General features: G+C 37.6%; 1 protein-coding gene across 2 annotated transcripts in view; it reads left to right on the top strand.

The window, feature by feature from the left end:
- TLL1 (tolloid-like 1) overlaps positions 1-21,540 on the top strand; it is a 165,571-nt gene that overhangs the window by 1,342 nt on the left and 142,689 nt on the right. The gene's annotated exons all lie outside the window — the stretch shown is intronic.

Genomic DNA, 21,540 nt, shown 5'->3' with positions numbered 1-21,540 from the left:
CTGCGCTCCCGAACCCTGGCTCTGCCGAACTGAGGTTGGGGTGCCCCGGAATCAGTGTGGACTTGGACTGACTGCGGAAGGAAGGTTACAGGGGTGATGGGGGCCGGCTGGACAGGGAGAGCTGTTTGGAAGCTGAAGGCGTGTTCATTCCCATCCCGAGAGGCGGAGGAAGGGAGTGGGCAGAGAACCACACGCATCTCTGCCTCTCCGGGTGGTGTGCGCGGTTCCTCGGTCGGTGACTGCGAGTTCGTTCCTTCCGTGGCTAGGTAAACCTTATTCCGCCTCCCTTGGGCCTGAAGGAAGGAGAGAGACACGCCAGGAAAACTGGTGGAAATTCCCTTGCTAATTTCTACCTCTGCTAGCGCGTGGTTCTGACAAGGAGGATGTGTGTGCGTGCTCCGTCCCCGTTATCAGATCTTTCCTGGTGAACTCTTGCTGCAGGTACTTAATCAAAACTCCAAGTAGCTTAGGAGAAACTTGTCAGCCCGGGAGACACACACACACACACACACACAACCTGATTTAATTCATTTTGGCTTATACATGTTCTCCTCTCACCTTTAACACTCAGTGTATCCCACTAAAAGTTTGTTGGGCCTTCCCTGGTCATTTGGAGGAGAGGATGTGCTTCTGCCAGGGATGACTGGTGGCTGAGCAACCAGAATTCAGTGCAACTCCTAAACGCACTTTTTATCGAGAAATTAGTTTTGGATAATATCTACAACCGGGTGAAAATTGTGCACTTTATTGTTTTAGGTAAGGTGGAAATGAAGTCTATTATTTCTAAAGATTGTCTAGGAAAATTTTTTACTCTGTTGTGTGAAAGATTCAACCAGCTATCAACCTGTGCTGAACAGGGCTCGATTGGCCCAATTTCAGGAAAATAAGTATAGTTTTGTACACAAATTAAAGTAAAAGTGTCTGCGTTTTAAACATCATTAGTTTCAAATGTGACTATATATTAAGCAGTGTCAAAAATTAGCTAATGCATTTTCAGCAGTTATGTCATTCCAAGCTTATCTTATGTTAGAAATTGTCCAGAAGATTTTGTGACCACAAGTGGTTTCTTTTCTATTTATGTTTTCAATTTTTAAATTTCAGTAGTTGCACCATACAGCTTGAAGCACCTCAAGTATAAATGTTTATTTTCCTCAGCAGATAAGACCTACAGCAGGGGTCCTCAAACTACGGCCTGCGGGCCACATGCAAATACAAATATTGTATTTGTTCCCGTTTTGTTTTTTTACTTCAAAATAAGATATGTGCAGTGTGCATAGGAATTTGTTCATAGTTTTTTTTTAAACTATAGTCCGGCCCTCCAACGGTCTGAGGGACAGTGAACTGGCCCCCTGTTTAAAAAGTTTAGGACCCCTGACCTAGAGTAAGGAAAAATAACCTTTAACAGCATTTACTTTTATTTTTCTTTTAACACAGGTTTATTTTGAACATAACTGTTGAAGTTAAAACAACAATAAAAACAACCTTGAATGGATTATTACTGTAATCTTATTTCTTCCCTGTCTTTGAGTATCAGAAGCATACTTGTGTGGGTAGTGAGAGTGAAATAAGAATGGCCCAAGTGGAAGGCTGAGAAGTTTGCCCAAAATCTGAGACCACTTTTTAAAGTATCAACCCTGCTTTTTAATTTAGTGAAATGAAAGGCTTTAAATTTACCATCTTGGCTAAAGAATGGCAAAATCTTTGTGCCTCCCTTTTGGCACTATATAAGACAAAAGTTGTAATGACAGAAAAAATAATATAGTACATTGACATCTCAAACAAGAGTCGAAAAGAAAGGTCACTAAAGTGAGATGAGGACAGTCATGTGAAAGATGGCCACTTGAAAGCAGAAAGGACTGTGCTCTCCAGACTCCGGGGCACAGTTGATCTGCCCTTTCCAAAATTCAGAGTGGAGGGCCTGGCCCTGGAATAAAGTATTCTTTTTGAACTTTTCTAACAGGGGTCCTAATATTCTTTAAACTACACAGTGGCTTGATGTCAAATAGCTTTATGGCTTCAGAGCACTTTTGCGTACATTATTTCAGCTGAACACTACAGCTCTGTATGGTGGCATTTGTTCATCTTCCCATTACACAGATTGGAAAACTAATGCATGGTGACGTTAAATGTGTTTGCTAAGATTACCCATAACTTCATTGTAAGTCTCCTGGCTGCAAAGTCTGGCTGTATGAAATGGTTACTGCAGTCTTAGCTTTGGAAGCCTTCCTTGAAATGCAAACAATAGAAATCCACCCAGGTTTACCTGGAGTTCAGACTAAGAAAAATGCAGGTATTTTATAACTGATATAAGTGGAATGGCTACGAAAATAGTTTCATCTTTTCCAAACCCAATTAGAATATAAAGCCCTTGCCCTAGCTGGTTTGGCTCAGTGAATAGAGAGCATTGGCCTGCAAACTGAAAGGTCCCAGGTTCGACTCTGGCCAAGGGCACATGCCCTGGTTGCAGCTCGATCCCCAGTAGAGGGCGTGCTGGAAACAGCCCATCAATGATTCTCTCTCATCATTGATGTTTCTATCTCTCCCTCTCACTTCCTTTCTGAAACCAATAGAAATATATATTTAAAAAAAGAATATAAAGTTTTTGAGGACAAAGGTCATACCTGATTTTTAATGTTTATCACAGGATGGGTTACTGTTAAGTGTGTAGTTTGTTCTCAATACCTATAGATTATTGATATTGATCTTCACCCCTTATCTACAAACTTTTGTTCTAACCAAATTCAGATGTTACCCAAGGAGGAATATTCATAATGATAACTTGTGCCATACTTAATATATTTGTGAAACAATATATTTGTGAAACTTAATATATTTGTGAAACAATACTTAATATATTTGTGAAACAATACTTAATATATTTGTGAAACAATCACAACTCTGACTTCAAATTCATGAAACTGTAGATCAAAAAAGAAGCCTTGTATTAATTTAATTGAATTTTGATTTCAAAAGGCATTTTTGGGATACTTGAAAGTAAGTGGTTAATGCAGCACAGCTTCAGATATATTTATACAGCCAAATCCATTAGGGCGGAATATAGGTAATTAATGTTCACATAAATAGACACAACGATGCAGATAATTTATAGGAATGTCTGACTGCCTTTCTTCAGTGCAGTACATGGTCACCTGAATTTGCAATCAGATTTCTCTTACTCTCTCCAGTTCAGAAGCGTCCTAAGGGACCCTGGGACGCTGATGCTGCAGGAAGTCCTTCCAGAACAGAGACTGAGGTGTCCTGTTTCACTGTTGAACTATTCCAGTAGGTGTAAATCTGAGTGTTAATATGTGAAGAGCCTGGGCAAATTCAGTGTGTAAATTAATCTCTCAGATTTGTCTAGAGATTACCTGGAAAAGCAGAGACCTGATAAAACCAGTAGGTGTTCTCCCTCCCTTCCCCCTCACGTCCTCTCCCTCTCCCTCCGTCCTCCCTCCTCCCCCCTCCTTTTCTTGCTTCCTTTCTCTTTTTGTACTTCAGGTATATCAGGAAAGCTCAGGCAGTTGAAAATATAATATCAAATAAAGGAGATTGATGAAAGTAGTATTTTGAATGATGGGTGGAAGCCGATTAGACAGATGAGGTAAATATTTGTCCAGAAGGATAACCTTATCCTCTTACGCAAGTGTGAGCACTCTGAAAAAAGACTTTCTACCTAGAATCTTCTGAGTCAATGATTCTTTCTTGAAAAAAATCCAAGCATGATTAAAGGTCAGTGATTTGCAAGGTTACATTTGCCTTAGTGTTGCATATGCAAGCCTGTTTATATAGAAATAGATTTTTGGCATCCTAAAGGTATCTCCTTTCTACTTTGCTTTATAACCATTGCCCTGGTTTCCTAGTATACTAATTCTTGGGATAGTTTTCATAAGTTTATAATTTCTCCATAAGATTTTATCAGTCTTTCAGTCCTCGATGTTGTACTTTCTAGCTTCATTGGCAGCCTCATAGGTGTGGTATTTTAGAATTGATGTTCAGCACAATGTCTACTTTATTCCATCCTTTTATTAACTACCCAAACATATAGTTCTTGGTTGGCACCTCTCTAGGGTGCCAAACCCTCATGTGAAAAATGCATTCCCTGGAGCCGCTTCTCTTAGCCAGGCACTTCTGTTTTAGTTTTTATTTCTCAGATCTTGAATTTTGTTTTTCTCCTCTTGCGTCTGGGGCCAATTCGGAAGTGGCCAAAATACAGTTTTTGCGAAGGGGATGGCTAAGGCATTATATTTTACATATTTGTATTCTGTTCTTCATTTGCAATAGTAATTCTTTAGCCTTTGTCATGAGGGCCCACGTCCATTTTTGGCCAACAAATGGCAGTTCCTGTTATTAGCTATGAATAAGGTTATTCTTTCTTAAATATATTCCCTTAGACTGATAATTCCGTGAATTATTACATGAACTACCTAAGAGAAGGGATTCCAGGTAAGGGATTCCCATCCCTTCTCTCTTTAGGCTTCCTTAGTCCACATTGAAACAGTTAAGAGTGTGTAAGAGCCTAGTGAAGGCCTTTTGAAAAAGGTAATATATGATTCCACAGCTTTTCCTATGGCCCTCATGATGGCTCACTTTTCTACGAAAGTCTAATATATGCCATTGCGGGGTTTCTTCTATGGAAACCGTATTGTTTTCCTCCATTGTATATGTATGAGTCTTATTTTTGTACAGCTTAAGCAAATTTCCCTGATTTAAAATTTAGGCTCCCTTGGTTTCCACCATATTCTTTGAAACCTTAAGAATATTAGTCACCTCAATAGTCCATTAGGCCTCTCAATCACTGAGATTAGTGGAAAGAAATAAGCCCTTAAATTTTTCTAGAACTCAGGTAGAAAGTATTAATTGCTAGTGATTTACCATCATTAATTTTTTTTTCTTTTTAGAATATTACCTATTATTTCTAGCAGTACCTTAGACCCATCTTTTAGAATATTTAAATCCAGTTCTTCCCTAAGCTTTTCTAAGAATGCTTAGAAAAAATAGAGGCAAATAATCCATTTAAGCTGTGGCCTTGCACATCCTGCTGGGGCCATCTGGTGTCTGGGGAGGTGGGGGAAGGGGCACTGCTGCTCCCCTGAACTGTAGGAAAACCCCCTGCAGCATCTTGAGCCCCCAGCTAGGCCTGGCCTAGGCCAGGGCTCAGGTGCCTGGCAAGATTCCTGGGGATGTAGGATTTCCTCTACCGGGAAAATTTTTGAGGCCTCTTACAGTTCTTTCACATTCCAAGACCTGGAATTAATCGTGGCCTTATATTTCCTAAATTAAGGCATGGAGTGTCCTCTCCCCTACCCTGCATACAGTAGAATGATTTAGAAATGTGGTTGATGGTGTACTTCCTCTAGTTATCTATTAAATAATAATATTTGGGAAGAAAATTTTTAAAAAATTTTATAGCCTCAAAGCTATGGAATGAATTCTACAAAATGTGTTCTTCCCCAGAAAGTGGGAGGAGGGAATCCCTTGCTTATTTACGTCTTGCCATTGTCAGCACTGAAAATGGGATCTTGATTATTAGATTTTGAGACACTGCGGGCTGGCTAATGGAATGCTTGTTTTGTCAGCGCCTTACAAAATGTGTGCTAATCCTGTCAAGCTCGTCTTAAGAGCTCAACTATATATTTGTATTAAGACGTATTGTAAATGAGATGTTAATTGAAATCCAGAAAGTGAACTAAAAAGATGTTTGTCTGATTCTGCTCTTCTCCTGCAATTTACATGTATGGTTTAAGGCAAAATATTTGCTATAGACCATATGGGAAACGAACCAACTTCCTCAAATGATAACAGTTCTAAAAAGTTGAACCCCATACATTAAGTAGGTCAGAAGTGCTTCCAAGATATATTATTTTTCCCCAACAAAATCTAATTTTATGTATTAGTATCCTACTCAAAGCATTTACTTCAGTGTTTAATAAAGACATTTCAACAGTTTTTAATATGCTGCACTGTTTTACAAATTATAGGAATCTTAACAGGGATGGAGACACAAACCACATATTTATGTCAGCATTTGATACTGTCTGTGTTGAGATTGCATTTAATTTGTGTGGTGGGGGAGGCAGAGGTGGAGGGGTGGGAGGGTGGAATAGTTTCTTCATTCCTTTCATTGCTTATCCATGTTAACCTGTCAGCACCTGGGTTGTGTACCACAGGGGCACCTCGAATGGCCCCTGGCCTGGCTGCTAATATCAACGTCTTTCGAGCTTGCTTCTTTGGCCGTGAGTGGACTTGACGTGTTTATTAGGACAAACTCGGTTCTCGTGCAGCATTGGGAACCGCCTTGGCGTCAGGTCAATGGGGCGACTGTGCTGGAAGGGAGGAGCTCTATTTCTCTGCTTTGATCGTTTGGAGCACAAGCGCCTGGTAGTTGAGGGTTGATGGCATTTTTTGTTTTGTACTCATGTTATTGTGTTATGAAGTATGCCTCATCTCATGGAAGGTACATCTTTAAAATACCCAGGAAGACCCTCACGGGTAACTAGAAAACAGCCAAATGGAGAACTTTTAAGAGAATACATTTTGGACCTCATATACCTCACATATCTAAGATTTGCCTTCATGATTCATGTCAAAATAACTTTAGTTCATAGTTTTACATTAAACATATTCAATGGGCTCCTATCTTCACCGTATTCCATCTAGTTAACATTATTCTTACCCCTTTTGGACAAAAGGGGACACTGGGCCTCAAAAATGTCCTTGGCTGGCTGTCATCATAGTTGGGAAGTGGCGAGAACATGAATTGAGGTTCTGTGTTCCAGAGGCCATTCTTTCTTTGAATCCTCTACGCTGGCTCTCCAGCCAGCACAAGTGTATAAAGCCTGGCGGTTGAAGTGATGGTCTTTGTGCAGTGGGCATCCATCCACTGTGATTTTCTGTACTGAGAATACATCTCGCCTTCAACATCCTTACATTTTATAAGCCATGTACTATTTTGTCAGAGTGGGGAGACCTTCCATTGAAATGCCTCAGTTAGGTATGAGACAAATGAAAATGCAAAATAGCGTTGGGGAGACACTGCTGTGGGCTGCCCCAAGTATATAAATTGTGACAGCAGGCTTTCCATGTCGATGAAGGCAGGCGTTGAATTGAATTTGAGTAGAATTCAGTCATTAGTGTTCCTTCTTGGCACAGGTTCTAGCATTTTGTGTGGTACATGTTAAATTGCTTCACACTTTCAATTTGCTCTCTGAGTAGTCAGTGAATTCATGATTATGAGCCCGTGGAGTGTGAAGAATATCCTTTCAAATGCAGGCAATTCAGGAAAGTGGTTTACAGTGTACATTATGTATGTAAATGACGTGTGAATGCCTTTGAGAAAATAAATACGCTGTGAGAAGGTACATAAATAACTTGAGCCTTTTCAATCCCAACTTGTCTAAAAGCCCTAAGATCCAAAGCTTGAAAGCTTTTAGTGATCATAAGGTTAACTAAACTTCTTGGAATCCAGTCTAGTTTCCTAAGAGTAGGAAATCTGGTACATTCAAAATACATACTATATGTAATATTTATTATATTATAATTTCTTTGAAGAAAACATATTTTTAGCAAAACATCAGGTTTTCTGGGAGGAAGAGTTCCTGCTTATACTTGTTCTCTAACAAATGGGTAAGAATAAAATCTGGTAAAACAGGCTTCCCTTTTCTGTCTCCTTCTTTTTGAAACCTAAGGACAAGGGAAACTTTTTCTTTTACATATATTTTTTAGTCCCAGGAGAAGAAATAGTATCTATCTGGACCTGGATGGAGTGTAGACTGCAGGCAGTCATTCGGGGAGAAATAATTGGGATTTGCCATCTGGAATGGGTAACGGAAGTAATGACCTAAATCTGGGGCCTTCTGTTGCCTTATGTTTCTGTAGGGGAAAGAGATTTGTGAACCAGTGCCCAAGAGTTAAAATACCGAAGGAAGATAATGAATATAGAGTACACCTCCCTAGTGTCCCAAGGTTCAGATGTTTGCAGTAAGAACAGATCTCTAGTGTATATAATGGAGCTTAGAGTTGGGATGCAGCTTCATGCACAAAAGTGTAGGCTGCTCAAATGAGTATTTGATACTGTATCTTATTTCTATATTGAATTGCACCTGTTGCTTTATGATAACTTGCCTTATGTCACTCAGTGATGGAATTAGATTTTGAATATGAAACTCTGGATGTCATGTCTTGCTATTGTTGCCATGATGTTTCTTCTTTTTTACTTTTAGGGGGCACTAGTACATTTTTGAAAATTGGGGTTGGCTTCAAAAATTATATTTTAAGATTTCAGGGAGGCAGAATAGTGCATCTGTTAAAAACTTGGTCTTTGGAGTTTGATGGACATAGGTTCTAATATTGGACCTACCATATAGTAACTGTGAGGCTTTTAGCACGATATTTAACCCCTTTACACTTCAGTTTTCTGATCTATGAAATGGAGATGGTGTTATGATGCTCATATTATTTGAAGAATTAAATGGATGTAAAGTAACAATCACTTTGTCTGGAACACAGTAGTAAACACTGTGTAATTTTTATTCATAGTAGCATAAATATATAGAAGGTGGAAGATTATTCTTGAATTTCAACATTATTTGTGGGAAGATGATCTTTATGAAAAACATTTGTGGGATAAAGTACATTTTTCTTGCCACCATATATGCATATCTCAAGTCCTCTAAATATTGTAATTGAGAGGTTAAACCCCCAAATAGACATTTTTGTTTGGAAAGATATCAGAGGTAACAATATAAACATGTCTATGTGTTGTTTTCTTGGCTGCTTGCTCAAATGCTTAATATACTAAAAACATACTGACAATTTTCAATTCATATGAACTAATGTGTGAATAGAATCTGGGCCATCTAGTCTTCCAGTAATTTCTGGTTCAGATTTTATTTGCCATCTGGATTAACTTGAAGAGCTTACATACTCACAATCCTAAGTTTACGCAGAGTTAAATTTAAGCACATGGCTCTAAGCTAGAAATATTCATAAATTCATCAAAGCTTTATTGAACACTTCCTGGGAGTGAAACATGGATTTATCTTTGGGTTTAAGAGATATGAAATATGATACAGTGTCTGACCTGGTGTATTCTTAACGTTACCATTTGCAGGTAGATGATAGTTTATGTATAAATAGTTGCTTATATTCAAATCACATAATTGTATGCTAAATTATTCCAGTTTAGTATTTGAAAATGGATACTATTACATATTATGATTATCAGAATATACATTCTTACAAATATTTCCTGGAATTTGCTTTATTTATGGTACACAGTAGTCTCCTCTTACCTGTGGGGGATATATTCCAAGACCCCAAGTGGAGGCCTGAAACTGGATAGTACCAAACCCTATATATTCTATGTTTTTTTTCCTATTCATACATACCTATGGTAAAGTTTAATTGATAAATTAGGCAATTTCATGGATAGAAGATTTGTTCTTACTGTAGATCTTAGCAACCCCAGCATATAATTTTCTTTTTTATTTAATCAAAAACTTCTAACTTTTCACTTAAAGGAAGCAATATATGGCTTCTGTTTGGCATATCCAAATCGCCAGCCTCACTACTATTGAACTTTGGGGGCATTATTAAGTAAAATAAGTGTTTCTTAAACACAAGCATTGCTATACTGCCACAGTTGGTGTGATAACCAAGAAGGCTATTAAATGACTAACAGGCGAAGAGCTGTGAAGAGTTACAGAATTTTATGAAAGTGGTAAATAGTCTAATGCAGACAGAACAAAAGGTATGAAGGGTTTGTGCTTTGGCAAGAAATGAGTCTGGAAGATGCAATGTACAGGATCTTTAGTTATCTGCTAAGGGGAGTGAACTTGAAAATTTACTTTAAATTTTCAGTAAATCATTGGCTTGATTACAGCCACATTGTATAGATAGGAGGGGTTGTAAAGGATGGGCTCATGTAGTTGGTATTGGAAGTAAAGAGCAAGTGAAGCAGGAAGACAACTTGTTAGAGTTGTAATAGAGAGGTCGGTGTTGATGAGTGCTTGCATTTAGAAGGAATCAGTAGTTATAGAAAAGAGGATTGGATTTAAGAAACTAGTCACCAACTGCTTGGCCTTGAGGTGAAAGGTCAAGAGAGTAGAAAAAAAAGGAGTCAAAGATGATGTCTTCATAGCTGCATACTTGAGTGATTGGAGACAGTGATACAGGTGAGTAAGGTGAGAAACAAAGAATAAAAAGACAGGTTTGTGTTTTGTAAAGCAAATAAAGTTGGTTTTGAGATCCTTGGAGTTGTATATAATTCTTAATGTTTGTTTTCTCAGGTCCCCTCATGTTGTTCTTCAGGAGTATACTGGTTATATTTAGACTTTTGTGTTCTATATTAAGTTTGAAATCAATTTGTCAGATCCCACTGTTTATGTTTAGATTGGAATTGGACTGGTTCTATAAGTTAATTTTGAGAGAATTATTATTATTATCTATAATAATAAAAGTGTAATATGCTAATTAGACCGGACGTCCTTCCAGACGACCTTCCGGATGAAGCGGGGCTGAGAGGGAAGCCTGGGTCCCGGGTTCCAGAGGGAAGTTGGTGCTGGCAGCTGGGTGAAGGAAGGCCTACTCTTGCACGAATTTCATGCATTGGGCCTCTAGTTTTAATATATTTTTATTGATTTTAGAGAGGAAGTAGAGGGATATAGAGATAGAAACATCAATGATGAGAGAGAATCATTGCAGTTGCCTCCTGCATGCCCCCTGCTAGGGATCGGGCCTGCAACCCAGGCATGTGCCCTTGGCTGGAATGGAACCTGGGACCCTTCAGTCCGCAGGCTGACACTCTATCCACGAAGCCAAACCAGCTAGGGCAAGAATTATTTTTATAATATTGAATCTTCTAAGTTATGAACGTTGTATATAACTGCATTTGTTTAGGCTTTCCTTAGTGTTATTTATTGAATTTTTAATATTTTTATCTGTAAAGTTTTTTCTGATATTTGATAGGTTTATTCATTTATTTTCTATTTTTTTCATAATATGAATGTATACTTTTTAAAAAGTTTTCTGTTGCTGTTGTGTTGAAATGTATTTGATTTAAAAATATATATTTATATTGATTTCAGAAAGGAAGGGAGGAGAGAGATAGAAACATCAATGTTAAGAGATAATCATTGTTTGGCTGCCTCCTGCACCCCACCTCCCTGCTCTCAGGGATCAAGCCACAACCCAGACATGTGCCCTGACCAAGAATTGAACCTCAACCTCTTGGTTCATAGGTTGATGCTTAACCACTGAGCCATAGCACTGGGCTGTATTTGATTTTTGATATACTTTCTATCTAGCATCCTTACGGTGTCTCATTAGCTTTTATAATTTATCTGTATAGTCTTCATGTAGGCAATCAAGTAATCTGAAATAAACGTACTTTTGTTTCTTCCTTTACCATCCTTATGCTTTTAATTTAATTTTCCTTGCCTAACTGTGCTGAGAGTCCTCCAGTGTTGCACGGAAGTGATAACTGAGGGCTAGCTTACTCTGTTTCCAGTTTTTAAGAGGATGCTTTTGATTTATTACTTACCAGTTATGCTATTTGATGTTTTCTATTAAAAACTAGATACTTTTTTTTTATCAGATTAGGAATTCAGCATTTACTGAGATGATATAATTATCTTTATTTCCCCTTTTAATGTGGTGAATTAAAATAATTGATTTAATAATATTAACTCACTTTGCATTCCTGAGATGAACCCAATTCGAGCATGATCTATTCTAAGCATACCTTGGAGATAGTATGGGTTTAGTGCCAGATCACGGCAATAAAGCAAATATTGCAATAAAGTGAGCCACAATTTTTTTGGTTTCCCAGTGCATACAGAAGTTATGTTTACACTATACTGTACTCTTTTAAGTGGGCAATAGCATTATGTATAAAAACAACAATGTATATAACTTAATTCAAAGTACTTTATTGCTTAAAAAATGCTAACTATCAACTGAACCTTCAGCAAGTTGTCACCTTTTTGCTGGTGGAGGATCTTGCCTCAATATTGATGAAAACATGTTAACTGCGAAGCACAGCAAAGCGAAGCACAATGAAACGAGGTATGACTGATTTCTTTTTACATCCTTGGATTCAGTGTGCTAACATTTAGTTCGGAATTTTTGTTTTTATGTCTCTTAGTTGAATTGGCCTGAAGCTCTTCTTTTACTGTTCTTGTTGGTTTTTGGTGTCAAATTGTGTTAGGCCTCATCCATGCTCTGGAATAATTTGTGGAAGATTGGAGTTATTCGTTCCTTTAGTGAAAGGATGTTTCTTTGCTTCTATTGGGTGTACTAACAGTTCATGACAAGATTAAACTAAATTCCCTGCTTGATATGCTGGGCTACCACAGCCAGGTAAATTTAGAATGCCAACTTGTTTGGGGATGATTTTCGCTTATGAGACTTCAGAGGGTATTTGCCTTTCTTCCCCTACTTAGTTTTAAGTTTCAAGGAAATCAGTTCTTGTGCTGTTAGCTGGGGTGGTATAAATTTATTTTTTTTCTTCCTTATGACATAGGAGTCCCGGATTTGGGAGTCTTGGGTTATCCTGCTAGACTTTCCAGCTAGGGTGGGCCTTGGGCAGTATATTCCATCCTCTGCGCCCTGCTTGACAACAAAAGCTAATAGTCATGTCAACCAAGCTTGGAAGTGCCCTCAGTTGAAAGCTGGCTCTAGTCTTCTGTTTATCTTTCCGGGTCCCGTCCTTCACTCGACCATGAAAATGTTTTTATTCATCTTGTCATACATTCAGGGCGATTTTAAGATATATTTTATTTAGCATTTTTAGTTATGCAGAAAGGTCAGCCCCAGTACTTAGTCTGCCATGTTGGCAGAAGCGACATTCTCTAGAGAGGACTTTGAATGTTAAAAAGTTCTTGAAAATGTTGAACATTATCGGGCACTTCCTTCTAGAGTTTAAAAATTATGGCGATTAAATTGCTTTATTTAAAACTCATTTATCATTATCTATAAAATATAACCATAAAGCCTTCTATGAGAATATACCATATAACTAATTTTGTTAACATGGGACTTTCATAATGATTAAGCTACCCTTGGTTTTAGCTGACTTTTGAGGATATTCATTCAGCCCTGGTATGCACAAGACCTCTGGAAATTTCATGCATTATTCGGGAAAACTTCATTTTAAATGTAAACGTTTTTATGCCCTTGCTTGAAAGGATTCAGTTCATATTTCATGGGGGAAGAACATACATGTGTAACTCAAACCAGCCATTGTGATTGCAGGGAAGAGGCAGCTTGAAGAAAGCAGTACAAGTTGCCCGCATGACCAGTGCTGCCTGTGGGCAGCTGGGGTTACTCTTTAACCTTGTGGAAAGAGCTATTTTTAGTTTCCCCTAAACTTTCCAGTCAGGTAGATCGGGCATGTTTTCTGCATCTCTTGCTACTGAATGCATTGGCTTTTATTGATTTGGAAAACATAGAGAAACAGCTCACCATCATTTAATCTTCAATCCTTAAAAAGCCATTAATAAGGTTTTTCTTGTTTTAAACTTAATATAAGAGTCATTTCTTTAACCTATTCTCACATGATTATTTAAACTTTTAATAATACAACTTTAACCTCAATTGACATTTACACTCGTTCAAAATGTCCTAACCTTTCAGTTACACAGGGCCTCAAAGGAAGTCTTATTCGTTAATTTGTAGAAATGTAGCTCTGAATGTACTTTTAGAATGTACTCCAAACTCCTCATATTAGAGGTGTTAGAGTGCTACTCTGAAGTCCTAATCAATCCAAAATCATGCTTAACCTATCTTAGAGCAGGCGATGCAACTACGTGAGATTGGGGATGGTGATTTGTTAATATGAACAGAAGTGAATTCAAAAGTTCACTCAGTGCCCCACAGTGTGTCGTTCACTGATTTGTTAGGGCTTCCTGAAAATATGTCATTAATGATTTCTTTGAATTAAGCCGTGCTCTCTTTCTCTGCCTCTTTTCTTTTAAAATATAAATACTCTATGCTGGGTTAACATTAAGTTATTAACATGAAAATCATTAACGTGAAAGGTCAGGCTCATTTCATAAATGTACTAGGCAGATAGAAAGTAAGAAGGTGGAGAAAGCAGCTCTTAGGATAACTCCAGCCTACTTTACACTTTGCTTTCGGGCAGCTCATGGTCTGGGTTTCCCAGGGACTCTCTTGTCCTTTAAACTTTTGCATTCTTTATATTGTTGCCTCTGCATTATTCTTAGTGATTCTTAGCCTTGTTCTGGGGTGTGATTATAAAGATTTTTCTTCTCTAAATAAATTATTCTGACCTAATTTTAGGAGCTATTTCTCTCAACTCTATTCCTTCTCATAGCTCCAAATTGTGCTTGCCGTTTTGAGCCAACAGTGAGCATGTAAGCTAGTACTGAGCTTTTGAGTGGGATTGTCACTTGATAGTCTTACAGACTTCCACAGACTGATAATTTTTGAACTGCTTTAGTAAGGTTTTCTATATGGGTGAGTGTTCACTACTTAAGGAAAATTTTCTCTAAATTGAATGATCATATTTGCTGATATGGGATTAGATAAGATCTTAATAAATTCAAGCTGTGTGAGCTGCTTCTGGCCAGGATGGAGGAACAGGGACCAGGTTTATCATTGTGCCTGAAGCGATTAACAAAATAAAAAAAAATATTTCCCAAGACATTGGGCATCAGACAACAAGGACACCAGTGTTTGGGAGATAGGGAATCAATGAATTTAGCCCTATGATCACCTTAGAACAGGGTAGGAGAATCCAGGCAGAGACCAGAAGTCTCCCTGTGTTGAGGAGACTGAGCTGTGAATCCAAGGCAGCTGTAGTTTTCAGGGCAAAGTGCCAGAGAGGAGAGAGCAGCACAGATAAAAAATCCTGGAGCACTGCAGAGAGTTCTTACATTTATTCTGCAAAATGTCCAACCCGAATATTCAGCTGACAACTGATTAGTGTGTTCATGTAACAAGGCTACCCAAGGCTCAGGAAATGCCCGCCCAAAGAGATAAAAGGGGAAAATCCTTGGAGCTCACACAGAGCAAGTATAGTATTCTGTTCTCATCAAACAGAGTGAAAAAAACCTCATATTTATTGGATATCAGGTAGAATAGTGAGAAGAATTTTTCCACAATATTTGGGAAAACTTTGCTCTAGACTAAATACTACTCTGGTCCTACCTAACAAAGCTTGAAAAACAGACTACCGAGGATCCAAGTAATTTAACTGCTCCTCAGAACAAAAGTCAAGATTATGTATAGGAATATAAACATATCCAGCAACTAACAGGTTAAAATTCAACCAGTATTGCATCTGACATCCAATCAGTATTGCAGCATCGTTTTAAGAGGCAAAAATATTGGAAACAATTGGACTGTCTATCTTAGGAAAATGGTGACCAAAATACGTTATATTCTTAGTAGAGAATGTAATAAAGATATTGAAGAGAATTAACTAGGCATATATCTGTTCATTTAGAGATATATTTATGGTGTAATAAATGAAAAAAAGTTTCCCAAAACAACTATGAAAAAGTATGTATTTGTGTATATATTATATACATATAAGAAATAGAGAAAAAATAGAAAAAGATATGGAAGGATACATACAGGCTGTTAGTATTTATTACTTGAGGAAATGGACTTGGAGTAGGAATTGCTATATAATTTTTTTCTTTTATATAATTGTATTGTTTTACTTGTAAAATAAGCATAAATAACCTTGCAATTTTTCAAAATTTAAAATATTTAAGAGGAATAACAATAACAAAGGCTAAATGGGAACATTAAAGATTTATATAAAATAATACCAGAGAAATATTAATTTGATGATATACTTTGATTACAACTGCAAAATTGAGATATACACATGGATAAGGGTCAGTAAGAAATTAAGAGTGATAGATGTATGTATAGTTACCCCCCCTTTTTATATCTAAAATTGAGATATACACATGGATAAGGGTCAGTAAGAAATTCAGAGTGATAGATGTATGTATAGTTACCCCCCTTTTTATATCTAAATGTTTGTGAGCAAAAATGATAGTTCTAATATGAAAAAGTATGTAAAATATAGATGGATGTGGACAAATGTAGATGAGAAAATGCAAAAATGTATAAGTGAAAGGTATTAGAATGTCATCTTATGAATCATTTTTATTTTCAATTTCCTTCAAAGTTTAGGAAATGCTATCTATAGTATAGATAAAAGGGTAATATGCTAATTAGACTGGGTCAACCTGACATTTTCCGGACGTCTGACTTCCTTCTGGACAGTTAGGGGGTGACCAGGCCAGCAGGGGGGCAGTTAGGGGGTGACCAGGCTGGAAGGGGGCAGTTAGGGGGCGGCCAGGCTGGCAGGGGGTCAGTTAGGGGGCAGTCAGGCCAGCAGGGGGGCAGTTAGGGGGCAATCAGGCTGGCAAGCAGAGGCAGTATCAGGCAGGCAGATAGAGTGGTTAGGGGTGATCAGGCAGGCAGGCAGGCGAATGGTTAGAAGCCAGTGGTCCCAGATTGCAAGAGGGATGTCCAACTGCTGCAGGGATGGGGCCTAAACCAGCAGTCGGACATCCCCCGAGGGGTCCCAGATTGGAGAGTGTGCAGGCCAGGCTGAGGAACGCCCCCCTTCTGTGCATGAATTTCATGCACCGGGCCTCTAGTATTTATAATAATAGTCTTGCAAAGAACCACAAAAACATGATTCACAAAGAGGAAAAAAATCAGCCAAATAAAAGTTTCTCAGAAGTTGGACACATGATAAAACTACTAGACAAAGACATCAAAATTAATTATAATGGTACTAGAGGCCCAGTGCACAAAATTTATGCAAGGGTAGGGTCCCTAGTCCAGGCCGGCAATCAGGGCCGATTGGGGCCTTCCAGCTGCTGGCTGGAGCCTTTCTTTCCTAGCTGCCAGCTGGGGCCTTCCTTCATTCTGCGCTGCTCCCTGGTGGTCAGCGCACGTCATAGTGAGCAATTGAACTCCTGGTCTCCTGGTCAAACTCCCGAGGGGACACTCTGCATATTAGCCTTTTATATAGATAGATTTCGTATGTTCAAGAAGCTGGAAAAAAACTTAAGCTGATATATGGAGACATGAAGGATATAAAAAAGATCCAAATCAAATTTTTAGAGATAATTAGCCAGTATCTGAGATTAAAAATACACTGGATGGTATTACCAACAGGTTATACACTGCAGAAGAAAAGATTAGTAAACTTGAACCCAATACAAGAAACTATGCAAAATGGAACACAAAGAGAAAAAGACTTTAAAAGCAAGAACAGAGAATCAGTGAGCTGTGGGACTACATCAATATGCAAGGAATTGGAGTTCCTGAAAAGAAGAGATAAAGGGGGGTGGAATGTGGTTTGATGGAACTATTTGAAGAAATAAAAGCAAGAACAGAGAATCAGTGAGCTGTGGGACTACGTCAATATGCAAGGGATTGGAGTTCCTGAAAAGAAGAGATAAAGGGGGTGGAATGTGGTGTGGTGGAACTATTTGAAGAAACCATGGTTGAAAATGTCTAAATCTGATGAAAACAATGACTCTGTAGATGTAATAATATCAACAAGTTCCAAGTGCAAAAAAGAACATGAAGAAAACTGCACTGTGTCACATCATATTGCTTAAATCCAGTGATAATGAGAAAATATTAAAGAAGCCAGAGAAAAGAATACATTACAGAAATACATACTAAGGAATTATATATGGTGGTGCAAATATAAGCATGTCAGCAGATTTCTCTTTTTAAGTAATCCAAACTAGTGGACAGTAGAGCAATGCCTTCAAAGTACTGAAAGAAAAACATTGCCAACTTAGAATTTTTTACACTGTGAAAGTATCTTTCAAAAATGAAGGTAAAATACTTTTGGGAGGTAAAGAACATGCAAAAGCGGAAAGAATTTATCACTATCCAGTTTACCCTACAAGAAATGTTAAAAGAAGTCCTTTAAGTGAATGGCAGATGACAATAGATGAAACTCCGAATCTACTCAAAGGAATCAGGAATGAAGAGCATAGGAAATGGTAACCACATTGGTCAACAAAGACTTTTTTTCATTGTTTAAATACCTTTCATTGTTTAAAATTTTTCTTCTGCTCTGTCTTTTATGTCTCATTTCACAAAGGATTTGGTGTCCTAAACACTCCCTCTTTATTGTGACTTTCCATACTTCCCCTCCCTGTTGTCTTCCTGTTTACTGGTATACTCTGCACCCCTGCCTCCTTGGACTTAAAAACACACACACCTACTTTTATAAAGTTGAGTTTTGGTTAAAATTAGTATCAAATATAACAACATTAAAGAGGGTGTATAATAATTAAGAGTGATACATATTGGACATAGTTTATTTAGGATTAGGAGCTGAAGTAAAGAGATAGTACTCAAGTGTTGTTAAGACCAAAGTTATGATTCTTAATCCTATTTCTAAAAGCATCATCAGTCACTTTTCAGATTCATTACCCACACTCTCACCAATGAGAAACCCCAGTAAAGCGCGTACCCTCGCTGTATTATAGGAATGACTCTGCTTCTCTATTTTTAGAGTAATACTGCTACAGCACATCTCTAGGATAGGAGCAGTATTCTAAACATTATACTGTATAGTTCAGGAGTCAGCAAATTGCTGACTTGTTTTTGCATGCCCATTCTTTTATACATTGTCTATGACTGTGTTCATGCTACAAAAGCAGAGTTGAGTAGGTGCAACCACTAGAGTTAGTATGGACCTCTTGCAAACCTAAATTATTTACTTTCTGGCCTCTTTAGGAAATATTTTCTGACCCCTATAGTTAATTAAAATTAATAATAGCAAATATAACATTAACTGTGTGCCAAGTTGTTTTACTATATTAAGTAAAACTATTAATCCTAATACTCATAAAAGCCATATGAAGTAAATACTTTTAAAATACCAGTTTAACTGAGGAAACTGAGAGTGGTTAGGTAATTGTCCTAAGTCACAAAGCTAGTACGTGGTAGGGCCAGGATTTGAACAAAGGTGGCTTGACTCCAAAGTCTGGACTTTTAACAGCTGTCTCACACTGCTGCTCCAATTGAAAGAAATAAAGGAAGTAAAGAATTAAAAAGAAAAGAATTCCAGCACATAGAATACATGGTGGATTTGTGGATATCCAACTAATTTAAGTGAAGAGCAGGGAATTATTTAAATTACAAGAAAGAAGATAAGGTATATTTAATTAGTTTTTGATTAATTAGTGCAGTTTCTTCAGGCTTATCCATGAAAGAATGATTGTGTGACTAGTCAATTAAAAAAATTAGTTTTATTCACCCTTAGTAAATTACTTCTTTAATTAGGCCTACATCTCAGTTTTGTAATTTTATAGAATAGGAGACTCAGGCTTCTTTTGTCAGCTTTACTATTTCTCTATTTTATCTTTTTTGTTTTTATTCAGTGTCATATCCATGTAACTGTTCCACTGAGGAATCAAAATCATTTCCAAAATTTTAGTTTTACAACTTTGAGTTTTCCTTAAACCTGTTTTACATTTTCTGCATCACTGTGATAGAGAAATCAGTAAGCATTTATTTCAGTAATCGTTTGCAACTGAAACATGTGGAACAAAACAGGCTCAAGAGATTCTGACAGCTTGCTTATTTTTCTTAAAACTATTTACGTTTGGGTTTTTGACACAGTGGTCTCAAAAAAGTTTAAAAATTACAGACATACAATTTGAAAACTTTCTTCTTATGGAAAATATACTTGTGACCAGTGTTTAGCATGAGCTAATATTTAACAATGTGTCAGAATTATGCTTTTGTAAAAGAGCATTATCATACTACAGCTTTATCCATTTTTTGAACTCCAGCCATGATGTCCTTTACCTTGTAGGGCCGTAATAGATGTTTCTGTCAATGTGGGAAGCATGAGTTTTGTTCATTACGAGATGTTAAAGCAATTTCTGTTCATTGCATCCAAACAGCCACCTCAGTAATAGCAGCGTGAGCATTTTCTTTTACGAGGCACTTGTGGAATATGTGAGGAATTAAAGGGAATATCTTGGAGAGAGTGTCTTGTCCTGCAAAGAGAGAACTCTATGGTCAGGAGTAATAGAATAAGAATATAGGTGATTGTAGTCACAATGCAGAGCGAGGGCAGTTTCGCATAGGACACTTTATAAACTGGTGGTAAGCTAAACAGCATTACGATATTGAAATACATGTTCAGGACAATAATATAAGTTGATGCGAAATAGGATAAATCTTTGCAACGAACAATGTTATAGTTGTAGCATGGATTTTCTTGGGGGAGGAATGGTATTAATGGCAAGTTCATTTTCAATGCCTGCTATAGTCCCTGCTGGCAAAAGTTTTACTAAATCCCTTGAGTGATATATTTTGTAAGGAGGAACCAATCAGAGACCAAAACAGAGAAAAGTAACTGATGTTAAGGAAAAGACTATAACATTTAGAATACAAACTGTGTCATATTCTACAAGGACACGAGGAATGATGGTATGGTTCATGAAAAGGCACAAGGCTAGGAATCAGGACATTTGGATACAAATCCTGGCTGTTTAACTTTCGGAAAGCCTTGAATCCAATTTCTCAGGGTTTAGTGTGTTGCCGAGATCAGACCTTTCATACAGGAAAGGATTTGTAAGCACATTAAAAGGTCTGGGAGGACACATATATCAAAGAGTTACTTCTGGGGAGCAGAGTGGGCTTGTAGGGGCAACAAAGGGAGGTTTTTACTTTCCTCTTTAGTATTGTTTGATTTCTTTCTAATGAACAAGTGTTACTTCCTTTAGTTTCATCCAAAAAGAAAAGTGAGTAAAAACTAAGACAAAATTTCATTAAGCAATTTCTAGACATTGATCAAAGATGTCGTTTATATGTATTTGATCTTAGCCTTATTTCCTCCAATAATATTAAGGAGTTTGGTCAGAGTCCCTAAAACCAATTCCAAATCTAGCATCCTATGATCCTATGGAGAGCCACATGTTTTAAAATATGGGCACTTCCCTCATCTGTAATAATAAAAAGGTAATATTCTAATTAGACTGCACATCTTCCGGATGTCATTCCAGATGTCCTGTCTTACGAAGCTGGGTCTGTCCCGGGTGCCTGTGGGCAGCCCGAGGGAAGCCAGCCCGGATCCCGGGTGCTGGAGGGAAGCTGGTGCCACCAGCCAGGGAAGGAAGGCCTACTCTTACACAAATTTCCATGCATTGGGCCTCTAGTTACTATATAAGAGGGATCTTTGAACGAATGTGTTCAAGAAAATCAGGTAACTGAAATACCCTGGTATATTGTAATGCTGAAATTGTCATTTGGATCAGTACTAAGTAATTCAGTAAAATAATACATTATTTCACATAATTACACCAAACACTTGACTGTTAATATTACCCATCATCCAATTTTACATAGAAAGACATGAGGGCTTATCAAGGTTAGCTAAAGTAGCTATGATCACATAGCTGCTAAATGGTGAAACCCAAGTCTGGGTCCTAAGCCTGAAATCTTTTTTTAATTCTTATTGTTGAAAGTATTACATATGTCCTCTTTATTCCCTGTTGTCCTCTCCCA

Source organism: Myotis brandtii, unplaced genomic scaffold, assembly GCF_000412655.1.
Source record: "Myotis brandtii unplaced genomic scaffold, ASM41265v1 scaffold136, whole genome shotgun sequence".
NCBI lineage: Eukaryota > Metazoa > Chordata > Mammalia > Chiroptera > Vespertilionidae > Myotis > Myotis brandtii.
Note: the sequence above shows the minus strand (reverse complement) of the source record. Positions and strands in the feature narration are given on the sequence as shown.